The sequence below is a fragment of the Alligator mississippiensis genome, chromosome 1 (genome assembly GCF_030867095.1).
Source record: "Alligator mississippiensis isolate rAllMis1 chromosome 1, rAllMis1, whole genome shotgun sequence".
Classification (NCBI taxonomy): Eukaryota; Metazoa; Chordata; order Crocodylia; family Alligatoridae; genus Alligator; species Alligator mississippiensis.
In genome coordinates this window covers 209,974,446-209,994,779 of record NC_081824.1, presented here as the reverse complement: position 1 = coordinate 209,994,779, position 20,334 = coordinate 209,974,446, and the positions used below count along the sequence as shown (strand labels likewise).

The 20,334-nt window shown below is 42.4% G+C and overlaps 1 long non-coding RNA gene across 2 annotated transcripts in view; it reads right to left on the bottom strand.

The window, feature by feature from the left end:
• Positions 1–3,765: 3,765 nt before the first annotated feature.
• The window catches only part of LOC109286500 (uncharacterized), a 35,150-nt gene continuing 18,581 nt past the window's right edge, over positions 3,766–20,334 (bottom strand). The window contains exons 2-4 of one of the 2 annotated variants that reach the window (XR_002094568.2): positions 16,003–16,258; positions 15,014–15,078; positions 3,766–13,989 (exon numbers count right to left, since the gene is read on the bottom strand). This is a non-coding gene — a long non-coding RNA (uncharacterized LOC109286500). Of the gene's footprint in view, positions 13,990–15,013; positions 16,259–20,334 lie in introns of both variants that reach the window. The other variant, XR_009457706.1, reaches the window with a different exon arrangement.

Here is a 20,334-nt window from a genome sequence, read left to right as displayed (position 1 = left end):
AGAATAAATAGAATCTGGTTGTAATTTTGGTCTCCCATAGCGCAGGAAGAAAGATGTGGCCAGCACGCAAAGCACCCAGGAGTTAGCTTATAGCTACTGGTGGCAAATATGCACTCTGACAACAAGGCTGATGGTCAAGGGATTTCCACAGCTCATAGATCCATTTGCCACTGCCCTGGAATGCTCACAAACCCTCTGTATGACTTCAACCACTACATTTTCGCTCTAACAGCTGCAGAGGTGCATGTGGGTATATTTCACTCAGAGCCAGCTGCATGTGTGGCCAAATGACCTCATCAGCTAATAAAAACACAAATTTTTAAATGTCATTTTATGATTAAGTAACAAAACACATATAAACATATGCTATTGTGAGATAAATGTCTCGAGAGTATTGTGAGATGCAAGGCATAGACAGATGCCTTCAGTGACCCTAAAAGACTGTTACCAAGTTGTAATATACAACTTGGAGCATCTTATTGTGGCTACCATAAAAAATGGCCTGTAACACAATTTTAAAACCAGTTTTGATATATCCCACCTCATAAGTAGCATAGTGAACTAGTAAGTATTTCATTTAAATATTTATACAATACTGATAAAGAATGTACTAAATTTCAGAGGAAATTCTACTACCTTACCTGAAGTATTCAATATATCAAAACTCAGGCAATGATTACATAGGCAAACTTCCAAGTGATATCAAGGGAATTTTTCCTGCAATACAGAATGCAGGATTAGACCCAGTTGCTAGAATAATTAGTGCATCAAGGACAACATTACTAAATTTTAAAATCTGAGTTCAACAAAAAGTAAAGTATAAACCATTCATTCACCTTGTGTGGCATATGAGGAGCCAAGAAGCTTTAAAATTACACCATTAACCCACACCTGCTCACTGAAACTCAAGTTTTGTACAAAAGGAACAGAATTCGGCCCTATTTTGAATTTTCCTGTGTAAAATCTAGAAAAGGAGATCAGAGTCCAAATTTTCAGAGAAAAGATCTTTGTCTTGCCTATTTTTTTGCCTGTATTTCCTTTCAAATAAGCCTGGGGCCACCACTTTAGGACATTCAAAGACTTGCTAGATCTACCAATGATGTACTGTAACCAAGAAAGTTAAAGCTCCTGTTTCTCACAGGAGTTTTTACAAGCAAATTTGGAATGCCCAGCCAAGACTTTCACACAAACTCAATTTTACAAAACAAATGGGCGCTCTCATTTAAAGTCAGTGGGACTACCTATAACACATGTTCATGAACCTTTGCAAAATTGGGGTCCAAGACACCTCCCACAAGTGTGTGTTGCTCAACACACTTCAAGCAATTCCAAGGTGGTAGAGTTGTTCCTTAAAGAAAACTCTAGCATGCCAACTGAAACCTCATATTACCTACTTTAGCTCCAAACTACACAACTTTTTCACAGAGGATCCCACATTGGTGTTGCAAGCAAACTTAGAAATATTACTATACTGTTGGAAAGTATAATTATCTTTTAATGTGAAAGCATATCATTTGCCTTTCCAAAACAATTTCTCTACACCATTTTAATGTTTACTCTTTCCTAATTGCTATTGATTTTTATAGGCCTCTGTATTAAATAAGTTAAACCATAGTGCTTTATACTGTGGAGTATTTCTCTGGCTTGCAGGCTCAACTGAATATCATCATCATCATAGTGATCATCTTATTACTGTTATTTGGATAGCATTGTAGGTGTGCCATTATTGGTGTTAGATTATATTCTGTGCAGTGATCAAATTGTCTGGGAATAAGCAACTAAGAAAATAAAAGTGTAGTTATTATCATCAAGGCCTGCTACCGTCACATGTGTTAGGGTGTTTTACTAGGTTAATTTCATATTTTTGTTCCTATGTTTTCTTAAATGTAACCAAGATGTGCCATCAGCAAATTAAAATTACTGGGACTGATTGTGCAGGAACCCGTTAAAGAGGAGAGCGTATAGTTGAGCATGGATCCGTGTTTCTGGAACTCCTGGAGGAGGCCTGAGCTCTGCAAGGCCAGAAAGCAGCTGTACTGCACAGCACTTTTCCTTCCAGCAGCAGTTGGTACCCAAGCTGATATATGCACCTTGGCTAATGCTTTAGCATTTGACATTAATAACAATAAACTCTAGCAGAATTAGCATTAAATCTGCAGGCCCCCTTAGAGAGGGAGACACAAAGTGGGTAGCCAACAGGAGCATTGTTCTGCAAACACAATTGTGTTTTGGGCTATTGGATAGTTTAGTGGGCAGTGTTCAAGCAGTTGGTTTATAAGGGTGTGCACAGGTATACATAGATCCTAGGAAATATACTAGTCCCCAGACCTTGCACCTTTGTGACTCTCTCACACTTTACATAAGATCTCAGCCTTTATTAACATAAAGTAAATGTGGACATTATTTGTACAAGAAAGGTACCAATTTTGGATTAAAGTGTAGGAAAGGCAAGCTGAAGGGCCTTTTAAGACTAAATTGTAAGGTATTCAAACATCACAAATGTTTTCTAGGCAAAAAATGAGCTATTTTTTATCAGTGTCTTTTCAATTAAAAGAATAACAAGTACCAAAACTGAAAATTGTTCCAATAAATCAGTGGGGGACAGCCACACAGTGCTAGTTCTGGTTATAAAAAGTCTATTCTTAAAAGGTGGTGAGAAAGTGAAACTACTGTAGGGAATCGCATGGTTGTAGAGTCTGCTACAAACACTCAGATTTAACCTAAAATGAGCTGTTGTCTATTAATGCACATAACAAACGATGTATTAGAATTGTTCTTTGTCTCCAATACTAGAGACAAGATGTAACTTAAGTTTTGTACAATGAAAGTAAAATAATTTTGCAATGAGAACAACAGATCAAATCTTGACAGTTATTCAGGATACCAGGCACCAAGCTGGACTTGTCCTGTTAGTTTCAATTTAATTAGAAAATAATCAATAATAAGTGAAGAACTGTGCAGAAGTAGCCTTACCATCCCTTTCACAGAAGTCTGAACTTTTCTAACCTTCAAGTTAAATGAAGTCTCTTGATGCTTGATTTTAAATTATTACAGTATCTATTTTTTTTCCTGATTCATAAAGAAGAATTGCATCCATGTCATAGTAAGTAAATTCCCAACCTGGGGCACTTGGACAGAATTATACAAATCAATTTATATTTGGATTGGATTGAGAGTCTCCTTTGTAAATCAGTGTTTTTAAATAACTGAGAGGCAGGAAGTGTTGAACATAGTTCTTCCATTACTTTAATTCACATTAAAATAATGCCCACACACCAGGATTAGCTCTGCATTGGAACAGATACACAGTGTCAGTAAGCAATTGGATTGAAAAACAGCTGCAGGGGAAAAAGAAACAACCTGCCTGTAAGTGGGTTACCCAGCCTGCTGGCTTCTGCCGGGGAGCTTTTGCTCCCTTAGGAGCTCCTCAACCAAGTTCTCTCAAGTTACACAGTCTTTAGGCAACAAACAAGCCAACAAATACACAAACAACACAAAACCCTTCTGCCCTGTCTTGGGTACTCGAGGAGGAGCCCTTTGGCTCTGGCTTTCAGCGCGGCAGCCTAGCCCCTGTTTTTGTAGCAAGAAGTTGCATTCACATCTTGCTTCCTCCTCTCTTGCTTATGAAAGGATTATGCAATATTAAGTGCACAACCCCTGTGGGTTCAAGATTATACATGCACATGCACACACACACACCAGCAGCTCCTAGTGTGGAGTACTTGGCATTAAATTTGTCTCAGTGAGCAATAATGAATAAAAAAGTCCAAATTTATCTTTTTATTACAATAACAAATGGGTAACAAACAATAAATGAAAACCTTACAAAGAAAACCTTTTTTTTTAAATCACATTTTTTTTCTGAGTTGCTCTCAGTGCAGATTGAATGCACCTTTTCTGGGGCCCTTGTATGATCATGTATTATATTTCTTCTTCTGAGCTGGTCCTCAGCATATGATGCATGCCTCTCTGACTGAGAGAAAAGTCATCCAAATTTCTCCTCAACCTCCTTCAGTTCCTGGGAGAGTGGACAGATTTGTTACTTCTCTGTCAGTAGAAGCCAGACCTTACCCAGCCTGGATTGGTGTTTTAAATAGGACAGTTCATTTCAGTCTACCTGCCCCACTTCATTGTGCTTTCTTTCAGAACGCTATCTCTGGGTCCCAAATGCCACACACTCTGCAACCTGGCTGCTGGAATCATGTTTTTTTCCCCTTCATTCACTTCAGTAGTATACCCACCATGGTCGCCAACCACCACAGTTTCCCCATTGAGCATGCTCAAAAGGGTCTCACTGACCTTCGCAAGATGGACATATTCTGAAAGTTCCATCCTACTGTAGGAGGCCAACACTCACTCTTCTGCAAGTTTTTTTAAGGCTTCTAGCAGGACACTCCCTGCCTATCCAAATACCCTGCAGCTGGGGTCTCTCAATAGGGCTGATTGTTCCTTCTTAAAGAAACAGACTGCCCTGCTACACTGACCAAATAGGTAAGCTGGCTTTCACAATGGAATAAAGATTCAAAGTATTTTCTGTGCTCGCAAAAATTTAAATTTTTGTGATTAAGTCAGTGGCAAAACTTTAAAGTATTGGTGGTAGTGGCAACTTTCTAGTTTCATAAATGACTTGAAGGTGATGAAATTTCTAAGCTACACTAAACAGGAAAAAGTTGTCTTCTACTGAGCGATTTCCATATGTAACATTAGCAATAGAAATACTAATAGTTTTGATCCTGTTAAACAACAGAATGGGGATAAAGAATATCATGCCTGAAAGGCAAGTGAAAGCACATTCCATTGGTGGAGGAGGACAGGCCAGACCTCACTAAGTTGAAAAGAATAGAGACAACCACTACCAAGAAGTGATGGATAGTGGTGGTTAGAGACTCCTTTCGGAAGGGGGGGGGCGGGGATGATGACAGAGGGAGCTATCTGCTGATCTGACCTGTTGTCTCAGGAAGGCTGCTGCTTCCCCAAAGTCTGGACCCAAGGTGTCATGGAGGGATTATCGAGACTCATCCAGCCCTCTGATTACTACCCCATGCTGCTCATCCATGTGGGCACCAATGATATTTCCAGGGGAGACCCTGAGTGTATCAACAGTGACTACAGGGCTCTGGGTGCAAGGGTGACAGGGTCTGTGGCTCAGGTTGTGTTCTAATCAATCCTTCTGCTCAAGGAAAAGAGCTCAGGCAGGAGCAGGTGCATCTTGCAGATGAACACCTGACCACACACATGGTGTCCTCAGCAGGGATTTGGCTTCTTCAACCTTGGGATGTTGTTCTAAGACAAAGGATTGCTGGGAAGAGATGGGATCCACCTGACAAAGAGAGGGAAGAGTATCTTTGCAGACAGGCTCACTTACCTAGAGAGGAGGGCTTTAAACTAGGTTCAACAGGGGATGGAAACCAAAGCCCTGAGGTAAGTGGGGAAGTGGGAGACCTAGAGGAAGAGCAAGCAGGAGGGGGCAACAGGGGAGGTGTTGTCATACTTCCTGAGAAATCAGGGCAAACAACTAGTTACATTAATAGAATCAGAGAATCAGAGAAGTAGGGTGGGAAGGGACCTTGTAGATCTTCAAGTCCAACCCCCTGTCTGGGCAGGAGGAAAACTGGGCTCAATTGACCCCAGCCAGGTAGGCATCAAGCCTCTTCTTAAAGACCCCCAGGGTAGGAGCCAGCACCACTTCCCTTGGAAGCCAGCAGATCCTAGCCACCCTAACTGTGAAGTAGTTCTTACGGATGTCTAATCTAAGCCTACTCTCCAACAACTTGTGGCCGTTATTCCTTGTTATCCTGGGGGGCGCTAGGGGAAACAAGGTCTCCCCCAAACCCTTCTGGTCCCCCCTAGTGAGTTCACAGACAGTCACCAGTTCCCCCCTCAGCCTTCTCTTGTGAACGCTGAACAGGTTCAGGTCCCGTAGCCTCTCATTGTAGGGTCTGCCCTGCTGTCCCCGGATCATGCGGGTGGCCCTCCTCTGGACCCTCTCAATGTTGTTCACATCCCTTTTGAAGTGGGGTGCCCAGAACTGGACACAGTACTCCAGCTGTGGCTTGACCAGTGTAGTGTAGAGGATCACCTCCTTGGACCTACTTGAGATGCACCTGTGGATGCACAATAAGGTCCGGTTAGCCCTGCCGACCGTGACCTCGCATTGTCGGCCCATGTTCATCTTGGATGACTCCAAGATCCCTTTCTGCCTCCATGCTCTCAAGAAGGGAGTTTCCCCATCGTATAAGTGTGCTGCTGGTTACTATTGCCCAAGTGCAGCACCCTGCACTTGTCAGTATTGAAAAGCATCCTGTTTTTGTTAGCCCACCCTTGCAACCTATCCAGGTCTTTCTGCAGTCTTTCCCCCCCTACTAGCGTGCCCACCTCACCCCAAATTTTGGTATCATCAGCAAATTTGAACAGGTTACTTTTCACCCCATCATCCAAATAGCAGATGAGGAAATTGAACAGTGCGGGCCCAAGGACCAAGCCCTGCGGGACTCTGCTGCCCACTTCCCTCCAGGTCGAATATGACCCGTCCACCACCACCCTCTGAGTATGACCCTTCAGCCAATTTGCAATCCATCTGACTGTGTAGGCATCAATGCCACAGTCGCCTAGTTTTTTAATGAGGATGGGGTGGTCAACAGTGTCAAAGGCCTTGCTGAAGTCCAGAAAGACTACATCCATGGCAACACCTGCATCCAATGCTTTTGTGACCTGATCATAAAAGGCAATTAGGTTGGTCTGACATGACCTGCCCCTAATGAAACGTTGCTGGTTGCCCTTGAGCATCATCCCCGATGCCAGCCCATCACAGATGTGCTCCTTGATAACCTTAAGTGCCTATACATGAATGCATGGAGCCTGAGAAACAAGCAGAAAGAATTCATAGATTCATAGATTGTTTGGGGCTGGAAGGGACCTTGCAGATCATTGGGTTCAGCCCCCATGCTCTAGGCAGAAAGACAGCTGGGGTTAGGTGACCCCAGCGAGGTGACTGTCTAGACTCCTCTTGAAAATCTCCAGGGTAGGTGACTGCACCACCTCTGGAGGGAGTTGATTCCACAGTCTAGACACCCTGACTGTGAAGGAGTTTTTCCTGGTATTAAGCCTGAAGCAGCCTTCCAGGAGTTTGTATCCATTGGTCCTGGTCTTCCCTGGGGGTGCCCTAGCGAACAGTTGTTCACCAAGCTCCTGATGCACTCCTTTGATATAGCAGTAAGCTGCTATCAAGTCTCCTCTCAACCTTCTCTTCTTAAGGCTAATGAGGCCCAGGTCCCTCAGCCTTTTCTCACATGGCTTGCCTTGCAAGTCCCTGATCATATGGGTGGCTCTTCTCTGGACTCTGTCAAGTTTTTCCATGTCCTTATTGAAGTGCAGTGCCCAGAACTGCATGCAGTACTCCAACTGCGGTCTCGCCAGTATTGAGTACAGTGGGAGTATCACTTCGTTTTACACGAGATGCATCGGTTTATGCATGCTAGTGTGTGGTTTGCCCTGCTGAGCACCGCCTCGCATTGATGGCTCATATTCATATGATGGTCAATCCTTACCCCTAGGTCACTTTCAGCTGTGGTGCAAGTCAAGATGTCACCACTGAGCCTGTATGTATGTTGAGGGTTGTTTTCCCCCAGATGGAGCACCTTACACTTGGAAGTGTTAAACTTCATCTGGTTCCAGTCTGCCCAGCTCTCAATCCTGTCCAGGTCTGCCTGTATCTGCAACCTATCTTCTGATGTGACCACACTGCCCCATAACTTGGTGTCCTCTGCAAAGTTGACGAGCGAGCTTTTCACTCCCCTATCCAAGTCATTGATAAAGATGTTGAAAAGCACCGATCCAAGCACAGACCCCTGAGGGACACCACTGGCCATTTTGCACCAGGACGACAGATCCATTCATGAGAACTCTCTGGGTCCTACCCTATAGCCAGTATCCTACCCACTGAACCCTTGAGCAGCTGAGCCCACAATTTTCCAAGATTCTCACAAGGATATTGTGGGATACTAGATCAAAAGCCTTTTGGAAGTCTAGGTATAGATAACATCTACCACGTCTCCTGTGTCCAGGTGGCAAGAGACCTGGTCATAGAAGGAGGTGAGATTGGTAAGACAATACCTACTCGCAACAAAGCCATGCTGGCTGTCATTCAGCATTTTACCTTCTACGAGCATATCACACATAGATTCTTTAATGAGCTTTTCCAGGATTTTCCCTGGGATGGAGGTTAGGCTGACTGGCCTATAGTTGCTTGGATCCTCCCTCTTCCCCTTTTTGAAGATGGGCACAATGTTGTCCCTCTTCCAATCCTCACGGATTTCCCCTGTATGCCACGAATTCTGAAAGAGCATTGCCAATGGTTCCACGATGACCTCAGCCAGCTCCTTCAGCACTCTCAGATGGAGTCCATCTGGTCCTCCTGACTTATAAATGTCTAGTTTTTCTAATTGGTATTGTACCCACTCAGCAATTGGAAGTCCCTGCACAATTACGGAACTATGATGAGACTGGAATAACACAGACTTGGTGGGATAGCTGCATGACTGGAGCAGTGTCATGGATGGATACAAGCTGTTCAGGAAGGAGAGGCAGAGAAGAAGAGGAGGGGTTGCACTTTTCCATAAAGAGCCATATGATTGCTTAGAGCTCCAGTATGAAACTGAAGGGCAAGTCATGCCTGACCAACCTGATTGCCTTCTATGATGAGGTGACTGGTTCTGTGGATGCGGGGAGACCAGTAAATGTGGTGCACCTTGATTTTATCAAGACTTTTGATACCATCTCCCACAACATTCTTGCAGGTGAGCTAAGGAAGTATGGACTGGATGAATGCACTGTAAGGTGGATAGAAAATTGCCTGGTGCATTGGGCTCAGAATGTAGTAATCAATGGCTCAGTGTCTAGTTGGGAGCCGGTATCAAGTGGAGTGCCCCAGGGGTCGGTCCTGGGGCTGGTTTCATACAATGTCTTCATCAACAACCTGGAAGATGACAGAGTATACCCTCAGTGAATGTGCAGATGACACCAAGCTGGGGGGAGTAGTGGATAAGCTGGAGGGTAGGGATAGGATTCAGAATGACCTAGACAAATTGGAGGATTGAGCCAAAAAGAATCTAATGAGCTTCAAAGAGGACAATTGCAAAGCGGGCTGGGGCACATGACTTCTGAGGAGAGCCTGAGGGAACTGTCTGAGAGTGGATTAATAGCAGCCTTCAACCAGCTGAAGGGGGGTGGGGTTCAAAAGAGGATGAAGCTAGACTGTTCTCAGTGGTGGCAGATGAAAGAACAAGGAGCAACAGTCTCAAGTTGCTACAAGGGAAGTTTAGCTTAGATATTAGGAAGCATTTTATCACTGGAAGGGTAGTAAAACACTAGAACAGGTAACCCACAGAGGTAGTGGAAGCTCCATCCTTGGAGGCTTTTAAGACCCAGCTAGATAAAGCTTTGGCTCAGATGATCTAGTTGGGGATAGTCCTGCTTTGACCAAGGGGCTGGGCTAGATGAACTCCTGAGGTTCCTTCCAACCCTAATTTTCTATGATTCTTTGATGCTTATTACCTACTTAAAACAGGTACGTTTACCTCATAATGTTTATCAGATACAGAGCAGTGGCTAATAACACTACTTCAGGCAGTCTCACCCTGACATATCTGCACTGATCAAAAGCATCATTGAAAAGTATGAACACATTTTAAAATGTTCAATGGCTTTTCAGTTTTTCCCCCCAAAACATTGACAAAATGGCTTCAAACACTGAAGACATCTGGACAAAATAATACCCAAATATTTGGGGCAGTTTTTATTCAAAATTTTCTAAGGAGCAAATTCTCAACAAATCTGAATAAAAATATCAATCAATTTGACTATATGTACATAATCTCTCCTTTCATCTTTGCAACATAACAAGTATTTCACAGGAATTTCCATGCAACTGTTTAAGACATGGATAATCCTTCTAAGGCTTGGTGACACTTCTGATGGGAGCAGCTGATGGAGACTTATCTGACTGAAACTGAAGTTATTACAACACAGGATTTTGTCTTTCTTTGTCTGTGTCTGATTCTGCTCAGTGAAGGCAATGGAAGAACTTGTAACTATACTGTTTCCTTGTTGAAAGAAACACAGAAACCACTGCCTAGAAACAAGCCCTGTCCACTTGCTCCCATGTGCAAGCCCAGCAATTAGGCAGAGTAGATAACTGTGAGTGGTCCAGAGAGAGGCAGGCTGGGAGGCCACAACCTCCCAGTAAGAGGTAAAACTGAAAAAGTCCTCTGTAAGCAGCTGCAGAAGAGATAAATTGGTCTTAAGCACACCCAGAACTCTGAGATGTCCCCAAGAAAAAACAACATAACTCTGAGCAGGTAAGAGACAGTGGAGAAAAAAATAAATTATGCAAAGAAAGCAAATCTCTATCACCTCACAAAATGAAAAGTTGATTCTGTCTATGCCTGGAGTTTAAAAGACCTCCAGAAATTACAGCATCCAGAGGTGCTGAATACTTGGAGAGCTGAGGGCCCTAGCCCCCATTGGGAAGAGGGCTATCACCTGAAATGCATAAAACTTTCCACATGTCCATCATCTTAGCCCCTCCCTCCCCAGCAAAAATAAAAGTTGATCTCTATGACAGTGTCCATAAAAATGATTATCAGCACATGGACATTTCATCCAACAAGTAAACAGCTATGCTCAAAAGAAGGGGGGAAAAGTTATTACCCAATGAGAATATCCCTTGCCACTATGTAAGTAAATGAACTGGATATCTTAATGTATGTGGGAAATTTAAAATCAAATAAATGTACTATGCTGGTCCAAATCAATGTATAAACTGAAGTGTTTCAACTAAGCTCTTTATAATACTGAATTTGTAAGTTCCTGTTCTTATCGACAGAAACTAAGAAGCCACCATTTTTGGTTTAAGGGCTCCTGTCCAGATGAATATAGGTCAGCCCCTATGTGGGTGTGTCATTATTCTGTTGAACATTCCTCATTCAAACTATAACCCACCATTCTTTAAGAGCTGCAATTCACACATACCCTGCAATTCCTTATTCTTCTGCAATTTTCTGATGCAGCCAAAACATGAAATAGGACAGAAGCAGCTTAGTCAGACACCGTTTCTCTGAATCATGGTGTGATTTCATTGGTGAAAATGCAAATATCTGTGGAAAGTGCATTTCTGCACAATAGGGTCCTGTATTACTTTTGTCACGTTCAAATTTTTTGTTAAAAATAATACATAACACACTCACAAAAAGAGAATATAATCATTTTTAACATAACCAAACATGACAATAAAAGTAAAATAGTATATGTGCAGTGAATTAGATTTTAAAGGCATGTAGTGCATAATAACCTCATCTTATGAGTGTCAGAGAATGAATGTCACTACCTGTATGCAACTAAAGTCTTAATATACTCTTCTAACAAAAAGAGAGAAAGAGAAGAGAGAGCTCAAATCCATGGTTGGAAACCGTCAGATAAGAAAAAGTAAGAACACTTGCACAGGAAGGATGGTCTCATAAAGCACTAGACTTGATAATGAGATGCTTCCTCTTCCCAGCCAAGCAGAATTTCCTGTGACCAAGATAAAAGTTTTCATTGGTGGCCATTTATTTTGGAAGCCTCAGAGGATTTGTGCCATCTTGGCACCCCCACATAGGGCAGTGCATTTTTTGAATCCAGCATCTCGGACTGACCAGCACAGCTGTCTACTTCAACCTACCATCCTGTTGCTGTTCCCAGAAGCTGTATGGGGCCTCCAACAATGCCTGTGGCTCCACTGAATCCCCTGATACCTAAGTGGCTCTTCCCAGCTAAGCTGAGAAGACCAACCATTTGGGAGGAAAGTACATCACACTTTTGGGTGTAAAAAGCAGAAAGTTAATTACTAATAGATAGTCAAGTGAAAATTTTATTATTTAATTCCTTCTTCCAAGGATAATTTTAAAACTCCTCTGAATGTACCAAACAGCAACATATCACAATGAGAACAGTTAATACCAGATAGGCACACAAAGCCACTCTGACACTGCACATACCATCCTTCTGTAGACCCAGGAACAGAAATTGTGAAGGCCATTGGCCATTTCCTGTCTGTCCATTAAGTGAATCAAAATGATTGTAAAAGGTGCCAGACAAGCTCAGGCCTTGTACTTTTTGAACACAAAACAATGTTTTTTCCTCCTCTCTGCAAAGGGATTTGGGAGTGAAAAAGAAAGGTTCTTTAGCTCTTTCTTTTTTAAGTGCTGGTGCATCATCACAAGGCTCAACAGTCTATCCAAACTGTCTCACTAAATGGTTTTAATTGTGAAAGTTAATTTGAAAAGACAGGTCACAGAAGTAGAACAGACAGAATATGCAATCTGTTATCCGTGATCTAATTGAAACTGCTGATACAAGTAGACTGTCATATTGTATTAGCAATCTCCACTATTAACAGAAATCAATAATAACTCAATAAGATTAAAGCCAAGTTTGTGGTAGAGGTAATGGGAGCGTATCAGAAATTTTGGCAAAGTGTTCTTGTCAACTTTCATTCCTGGATTCTGTACAATGTCCATATGCACATCCAAAGTTTTCAAAAATTGTGTGCGAAATAAAAATGAAAAGAAAAATCCAATATATAAACAAGAAAAGTTATCTACTTAGAAATGTCTAGAGATAATTAGCATCCTGAATGTCTCCACAGTACACTTGTATGACTATCTTTTCTCAGATACAAGCAGTATCTGGGCTTTCCTTGTTATTTAAATGAGATAAATGCTGAAATTGTCTCTCTCACTTAAATCATGCTAAGCAAAGATGTCTCCTTTGTAAAAATCAGCTCACATCTCAAGACCTGCAGACTCTGCTCAGAGATATGAGATAAACATAAAAAGACACCAGAGATAGACGGAAATTTAAAAAAAAAACTGGGGCCCACAAACTAGATACTGTTGTTGTTCACACAAAACTTTTAAATACCCAAATAAGATTATTAGGCAGAGTATATAGCTGCGAGTGGTCCAGAGAAAGACAGGCTGGGTGTACACGCAGCCATAACCTCCCAGTAAGAGGTGAAACTGAGCCAGTCCTCTTTAAGCAACTGCAGAACTCTCTCTTCTCTTTCTCTTTTTTTAACATGTACCATGGCACTGCTAATGTAGCATATGCTAATCTAATGCCCTCCCATTGATCCATGTTTTGAATTTTTAGTTCATTGACACAACCCATATTTGCCTAACATAGACATTAGCAACATTAAAAGGTGTCACTGTGGAGTGTGAGATCCTGTAGACAATGAAAGTAATCTGTTTCATAATTATGGGTAGATGAGCTGGTTCATTTAAACAAGAACCTGCCCTCACTATTGTGCATTTGAACTTTATTTAAAATAAACCTCTTTGGGAGGATGAAAAAGCTTAGTTTACTTTCACATTTCAGCTCTATGCATCTCTACCTTTCTTGCCTCCTTCATGGAGGGAGGGGTGTAGAATACCACCTTGTAATTTTTTGATGCTTTAGCCCAACCAGTGACAAGAAGAATAAAAAGTCTTGCAAGAAGGCCCATTTCACCATGATATCCAGTTACATCTCAAAAGTTGAATAGTTTTGTAAAGATTTCAAAGAACAATCAGTCTTATGCTCAGTTGATACCTATGAACATTGTCCACTGACATCTTTAAATCATGGTTACAAATGAAAAAAATACTGTATTCTTAGTTGCATTATACACCCACTTTGCACAGAAGTAAGTACCTACACAATGCATAAGGAAGTAGGGAACCAAGCTCTGGTATGGAAAGAGTCAAGCTAGCAGATAAACTGTTCGCACTTGCGAAGCCTACAGTTTGTACTTTATATGCTGTGGAAGGGGCATGGTATTTGTGTAGTTCCTCATAATCCCAATATTTGTTTTTTTCAACTTGATGGTATTTTTCTGCTGTTTCTAAATTCCCCAGCATATGACGAATCCATGCTTGAAGAAGGGATGCTCAGTTTCATTCCATTATTGATCTATCAGACAAGAACTTAATCAATCTTCTTTATAAGCTATTAAAGCACAGCAAGAGAAATGAACTCACCTGATATATTCAACATTGATTGCTTCTTTCTAAGAACCGAATGTCAGTCTTATCTACTACTACAGCTGTGATTCAATTTTTCAGAAACAAGTTTTTCCCTTCATTAGTTTCCCAGATATAGTACAATTAAAAAGTATTTTAAATAAAATAAAAATATGTTATAAAAATTAAATGAACAGTAGTTTCTTTTAAATATTATTAGCTAAGTGATCTCTTGATGCACTGAGACCATGATCATAGGTCAAGTGAAAGATGTCTGTGAGAAGGCATAAGATATACTTGATAGACTACACAGCTGCATCCAAAGAAGTGTGGGTGTTTGGCTCCCCAGGGACAACTAGCAGCGATGCACCTTGTGCTGCTGCTAGTTGTCCCTGGGGAATGCCTGTGCCATATGCCCTCTGGGATGTGGCAAGTTACACCAGGTGCTGTAGGGGAGGCTGGAGACAGCACTGATCCAGGGGGCCTCCCAGGGCTGCAGAAGAAGCAATCTTGCCACTTGGAGCATGGGTCTGGCTGGCCTGGCTCCAATTTTGAGTGGAACAAGCTGCCCTGGTGTGCCTGCACTGCTCCCCTGCAGCACAGAAAACACCTGAACGTGCAGTATGTGGTGCCACAGACATATCCGCAGTACCACATACTGCACAGCTGCCCTTATCTGGATGCGGCCCGCTAGACAGAAAAACAGATCTAGTACTATAGCCACTCTGCCAATAGCTTCAGTGGCAGCTTTTATGAAGAACAGCTGTAGAATCCAGGTATGGGTTACAGCTGGACAGCCATGTTCATAAAAATTAATTTTTAATGGAAAACAATTTCTACAAAACCAAACTAGAAAAATTTTTGATTTTGCATTCATTGTTTTAGGCTAATTTGATATGAATCAAATACTTTTTTCTTTGTTGAACTGAACCCAAATTTGTCTTTAAGTCATTTCAACATTAAATTGCATGTACCTTTCTCTGGTGCTTCTTGCCTGATGGAACTTGTTGTTCAAGTGCCCTGGGCTGGACTGCTTCTCCTGTGATGCAACACAGTACACAATAGCAGTCATGTGACAATGGATGCATTATGGGAAGTGTTGTCCATCCACAAAGCCTGACTCTTGGGGAAGATATAGACAAGATGCTGTGACAGTCCCCCTACTGACTCACCTGCCCAAGACATCATGGGCAGCCAGAACACATGCAGGTGAGCCAGCATTGCGCAAGCTGGAAGTAACTTCTGATTGGCCCAGAGTCCCAAGTTCTTGGTTCTCCGATTGGTTTCTGCCCCCAGCAGAGCACTCAGGGAAGAGCTAGGTTCTCTCCCCACTGTGGGGGAAGTCAAGGAGGTGTGAGATGTCTTCCCCACAGAGCCAGCTGCTCTCCACATGGCAGTTAGCTGCATGCCCCTTGATGGTGACTTGTGGGAAAGTCGTGAGTATGTGTCTCCTGGAAGCACCGGAGATATGCTGCTGGCAGGCCCCTTGGTAGGCAGAACTAAGCCAGGCCCTACCCATGGCACAACAGGGGCAGAGCATGTGCCCAGAGACCCCTGCCTGAAGACCCTACCCCAGTGGAGCCAGGAACAGGTACCCAGGGGCCACCCACAGTGGGTAACTGGGACAAAACTCCCCAAAGCAGAACCCAAACTGCACGGGCCCACTGGAAATGCCCACAGACCAGGGATTCACCCACAGGTGACTGGGAGGGAGCACAGGTCTCTTGGGGGCATGAGAGTAGCCACTCTGAGACAAAGCCAGACCTGGCCTAGTGCTAGCATGGGAAAGGTCCACTTGGAGAGAGCACATTAACAAGAGCCCAACGGGGCCAATAAGGAGATGAGAAGGGTGTAAGACCCAAAGTAACTCACACCTCAAGAAGGGGGGAAAGCTCAGGACAGTGAGACACCAGTGACCTGCCTGGTCACAAAGCCAAGCAAAGCCATTTTGAGTTCATCTTACCTGTTTAGTTGCCATTCTTTTACGTTCCTGTATTAACATGACTAGAGGCCAGACCTCTAAGGATCCAAGACTCAGCAAACCACCATGGGGAGTCCCACATGGCAAAAACCTACAGTGTCTCAATAAATGGCAACAAGACTCGAATGGAAAGGGATGGAGAAGCCCTGCAGAAGACCATCATTAATGATAATTCACTGAAGATAAGAATGGGTTCTCTAATCAGCAGCTCCCCTCCCTCTCCTCCATTTTCTGGAATCTGAAATGAAGCAGATTAGTAATGAATTTTTTTTTCACTGGACCATGGAACCAGATAAAAAGTCCAAAATTGATCCCCTTTATATTTTCTTTTACCAAAAGGACTATTAAACAAGCACATTTTCACAGAAATATACTCCATTGGTACTATATGCATATCATGTTTAAATATCCCCCTCCCCCAGGGAAGATGCACTGCTTAGGGTCTTCTATTTATTTATTGCAAAATTCAAGAATAGCTGGAAGTCCATTATGAGAATGTTTCAGTAAATTAATTTGTAATTAATTTTCACTGGTATTTATGAGAGAGAAACCTTTAATCAGCATAATTTAGACTGAAAATTACAATATTAGCTAATATTAATTAAATGATAATTTATTAATTCCAATAGTTCTAATTATCTTTTTTGATTAAACGACTGTACCTGTTAGTCAATTCCATACTGCTTCTGATATTAATTAGCTAACTTAAGCATGATCTACAAAATGTAATCTCCTGAGGTTAAGGCATATTGTCTAAACAGGTCAACAAGAATTTCTTCACAAAGTCATTTTTTAAATCATTTTGAAAATCTTTTTTTTTTTTTTTTTTAATTATTCTGGTTTTTAAAAATTATTTTTGTGCAAGTCCTTGGGGCTTAGTGTTAGTTTATGCAAACCAATGTTCCAGGTCCTACCATTTTTCTTATTCCCTTTCAATCGCTTCTATAGCAGAACCCTGGATATAGCTCTTGTGAGAGCTGAACTGGTATGATCCTATCAGCATCCAACTATTGATGTCAGAGGAACATGCCATATTATATATCATAGTCATAGTACTGCCAGCCCTAAGTATTAATAAAGTCATTATTCAGGCTCCTTAAAATCTAATATTTAGTTGGAATATCATTAAATTAAATAAATAATAAATTCTAGGTCTTTGTATTTGCTTTCACATTTGTGATGCTTTGGGGCTTGTGTTTTCTCAACAATCATGAGAGATAGTAACTTACTTTGGATTTTAAATGAAAGCAGGGATTCTCATTGTATGTGCACTATTTCAGATGCCCAGGTTTTAAGAAAAGACAATGAACAACATGAGATTTAATGACATCAAAAAAAGGGCAAGAAGAGTTGACAACACTGCCTACAGGGCATTTCAGGTATTCAACAGCTTGGGAGCCCCTTGGTCACAAACAAACCCATGCGTGAGTTATGGAACAATCTGAAATAATGTTTTAACATATTAAAAATGCTTTCGTTTCACATGGCTTTTCTTGAGTTTTGCCTGAAATCTGACTGCAAGTAAAATGAAGCTGAAACCACAACATTTCTCATGGTTTTGAGGCAGGATTTTGCATTATTTTACTTCATTTTGGATTTCATTATGTCATTCCAATTCTACAATGGTATTCACAAATAGTAAAAATTGAATACACTTTGCTCTGCTTAATCATTCCTTTCCTACGAAACACTGTTTTCAATGAAAACTTTTATCTGTGTAAGGACTGACTGATGTCTGCAGGATCTGGATCTATATACATGCTGGCATATAACATATACATGTTGGTTTAAAACCTGGGCCCCCTGTGATGTCAATACTCTAGCATTGATTTCTGAGTGACCTAGATTAGGACCAGGATGAGCAAATATTTCAGTTTTACAACAACTTCCATTCATCTCTTTACACGTCAAGCACAGTGATTTGCTGACTGAAAATCTTTTAAACCTTGACCATGAGTGAGTAGTCATCTCATGGTTTTAGGTGTCTGGATTAAGATACCTTCAACTGGCCTCATTTCCAGAGGGCACCTGCTCAGCACTTTTTGAAATTTGGGCCATTTTATGGGCTCTCAGAATGGGTACTAAAAATCACTAGTCATTATTCTTCATTAACAACTCTATGACTAAAGGTAAGCAAACTAATTACCATAGGGAAAGAGGTGGGTATTTTATTATGGTAGTGGCCCCTGTTCATGCTGATACCCTATGGAACCTATGCAACAGTACCTTATTCTTCTTAATCTTTTTTTTTTTTTTTTTTTTGAAGACCAAGCTATGGTGCTAATTTAGGGTGTGGTGTGTGGATGGGTATTCATTTGAATCACTAAGAATTTCTGGGAAATTTGCAGTGCCACAACATTATATGAAATGCACATATAGTTGTTCAAGTGCCAAATTATCAGGAGCACCGCAGGGAGCCATCTGGTACTGCCAGTGCTCCACAGCCAAGGGGGCTGGTGTGTGCTCTGATCTCAGCATGTTTTCCATAGACCAGTCTCCAGAGGTTTCTGAGGATGCCTGAGTACTGGAAGTGCAGAGCCACAGTGTATCTTGTCAGTTTCCACTGCTAAATACTCAATTTCACTTCCAGCTAGGGTTGCCAACCTTCCCAGACTGGCTAGAAATCTACTGGAATCGGCATTGATCTCCCGGTGACTACTGAAAGCAATCCGAGAGCATGTGCTGCTTCATCAGGGTGTGCCATGAGTGGGGCCAGGAGCAGGGCCACCTCCACATCCTGCAGGGGGAATCTCCTGGAATAGCTTCAGTCAGAGTTGGCAACCCTACTTCCAGCCCATGATGTATGGCTGCCACCACTATGCACTGTGGCTTTCAATCCAGATGATTTCAGGTTAGACTTGCTTTTGGAATGCTAGAGGACACCATCTAGGACACAATGCAGCAGTGCCAGTAGGTCCAGTGCATTCTGTATTCCTGCCAGCACAAAGCCAAGTCCTCCCACTGCTTCTTAAGAGAGCTCATTCAGCTTCTCTGTGGACAGGTGCACACCTACAGCTGTGTGGACCACCTACAGCTGTGTGGACACGATCAACCAGCTGAACAACCACTTTGGTGTAGGTAAGTCCACAGTAAGAGAGTTAGGGAGGGAAGAGTGCCTGGTTATCTAGCAGAGGCTGGCACCATGATTTACCTGCCTCCAACCAAGGCCGTGCAAGTTACAGCAGTTGGTCGCTGTACAAAGTATACACAGACCTGCCACAGGACTGCCACAGGACTCTGATACTTTCTCACTTCAGGAGGGAGGTTGTAGTATCATCTCTTTCCCCTTCATGCAGTGACTGGCTGCTGTAATTTAGAAGCTCCTGAGTGACCAGATATTCTCTCTGCTTCAGGAGAGAGTCTGATGGGTCTAACCTTCACTCAGCCAGGCCTTTCTGAATTATAGCAGCCAAGCATGGCACAAAGCACATGCAGACTTCCTGGCCAAGCTGCCCACAGCACTACCACCGCAGGGCTCTCATGCTCCCACCACTTCATAGAAGGCACTGGAGAGTCTCCCATTTGCTTTGGTCATGGCATTTACCTCTTGTAAAAGCCAAGAACCAATGTTTTCAAAGTATCTGAGGCTCCTGTGAGAGGTACTTGTGCTTTTTCAAAGCGCAAGCTCAGCCACCCATGAGTTCCTGATCTATGCCCCTTCTCGGCTGGTACATTATGCCAGAGATGATGATACAACAGGGAACGTATATTTTTGGTGTGTGAGGAGGGTCTGGAAGATGGACTCCTGATATGGTTATTCAGCAGAAGGAATTTTATCCAGTTCATAAAGAAGGTGCTGAGCAGCAAATCTGAGTGGTCACCTGTTACCCCAGCTCCACCTCCCTGGGGTAGTAGAGTTTTTTCTGACAGACAAAATCCTAGGAGAAATGGGTGAGAAAGATGAGGAACAAAGCCTCTTGGGAAGCTGGAGGACCAAGCCATGCCCTGTGGTGCTATGTGTAACTGCACAGGTATAACCTATGGCACTAGAAACCGTCACATTCCTGAGAAGTTGCTGCTGAAAAGAGCTAGCGTTTTGATGTGGAACCACCATGTTTTTTTCCATTAAAAGCCCGCTTGAATTCCTGCATGCTCACTTTTTACAACTAAGTCAACACATCCAGTCAACACGTGCAGGGGCACAGCAAATTTGCAGCACAGTGAATGAGTGCATGTGCACTGTGTTCGGTTTGCAGTGCCTCAATCACCTTTGAGGTACCACAAATTGCACATGTGCACTTGTCTGGACGTACCCTAAAAGGGTGTATTTCTTACTACGAATGTAATGCCTATCCATGGCCTTAGTCTTCCTGC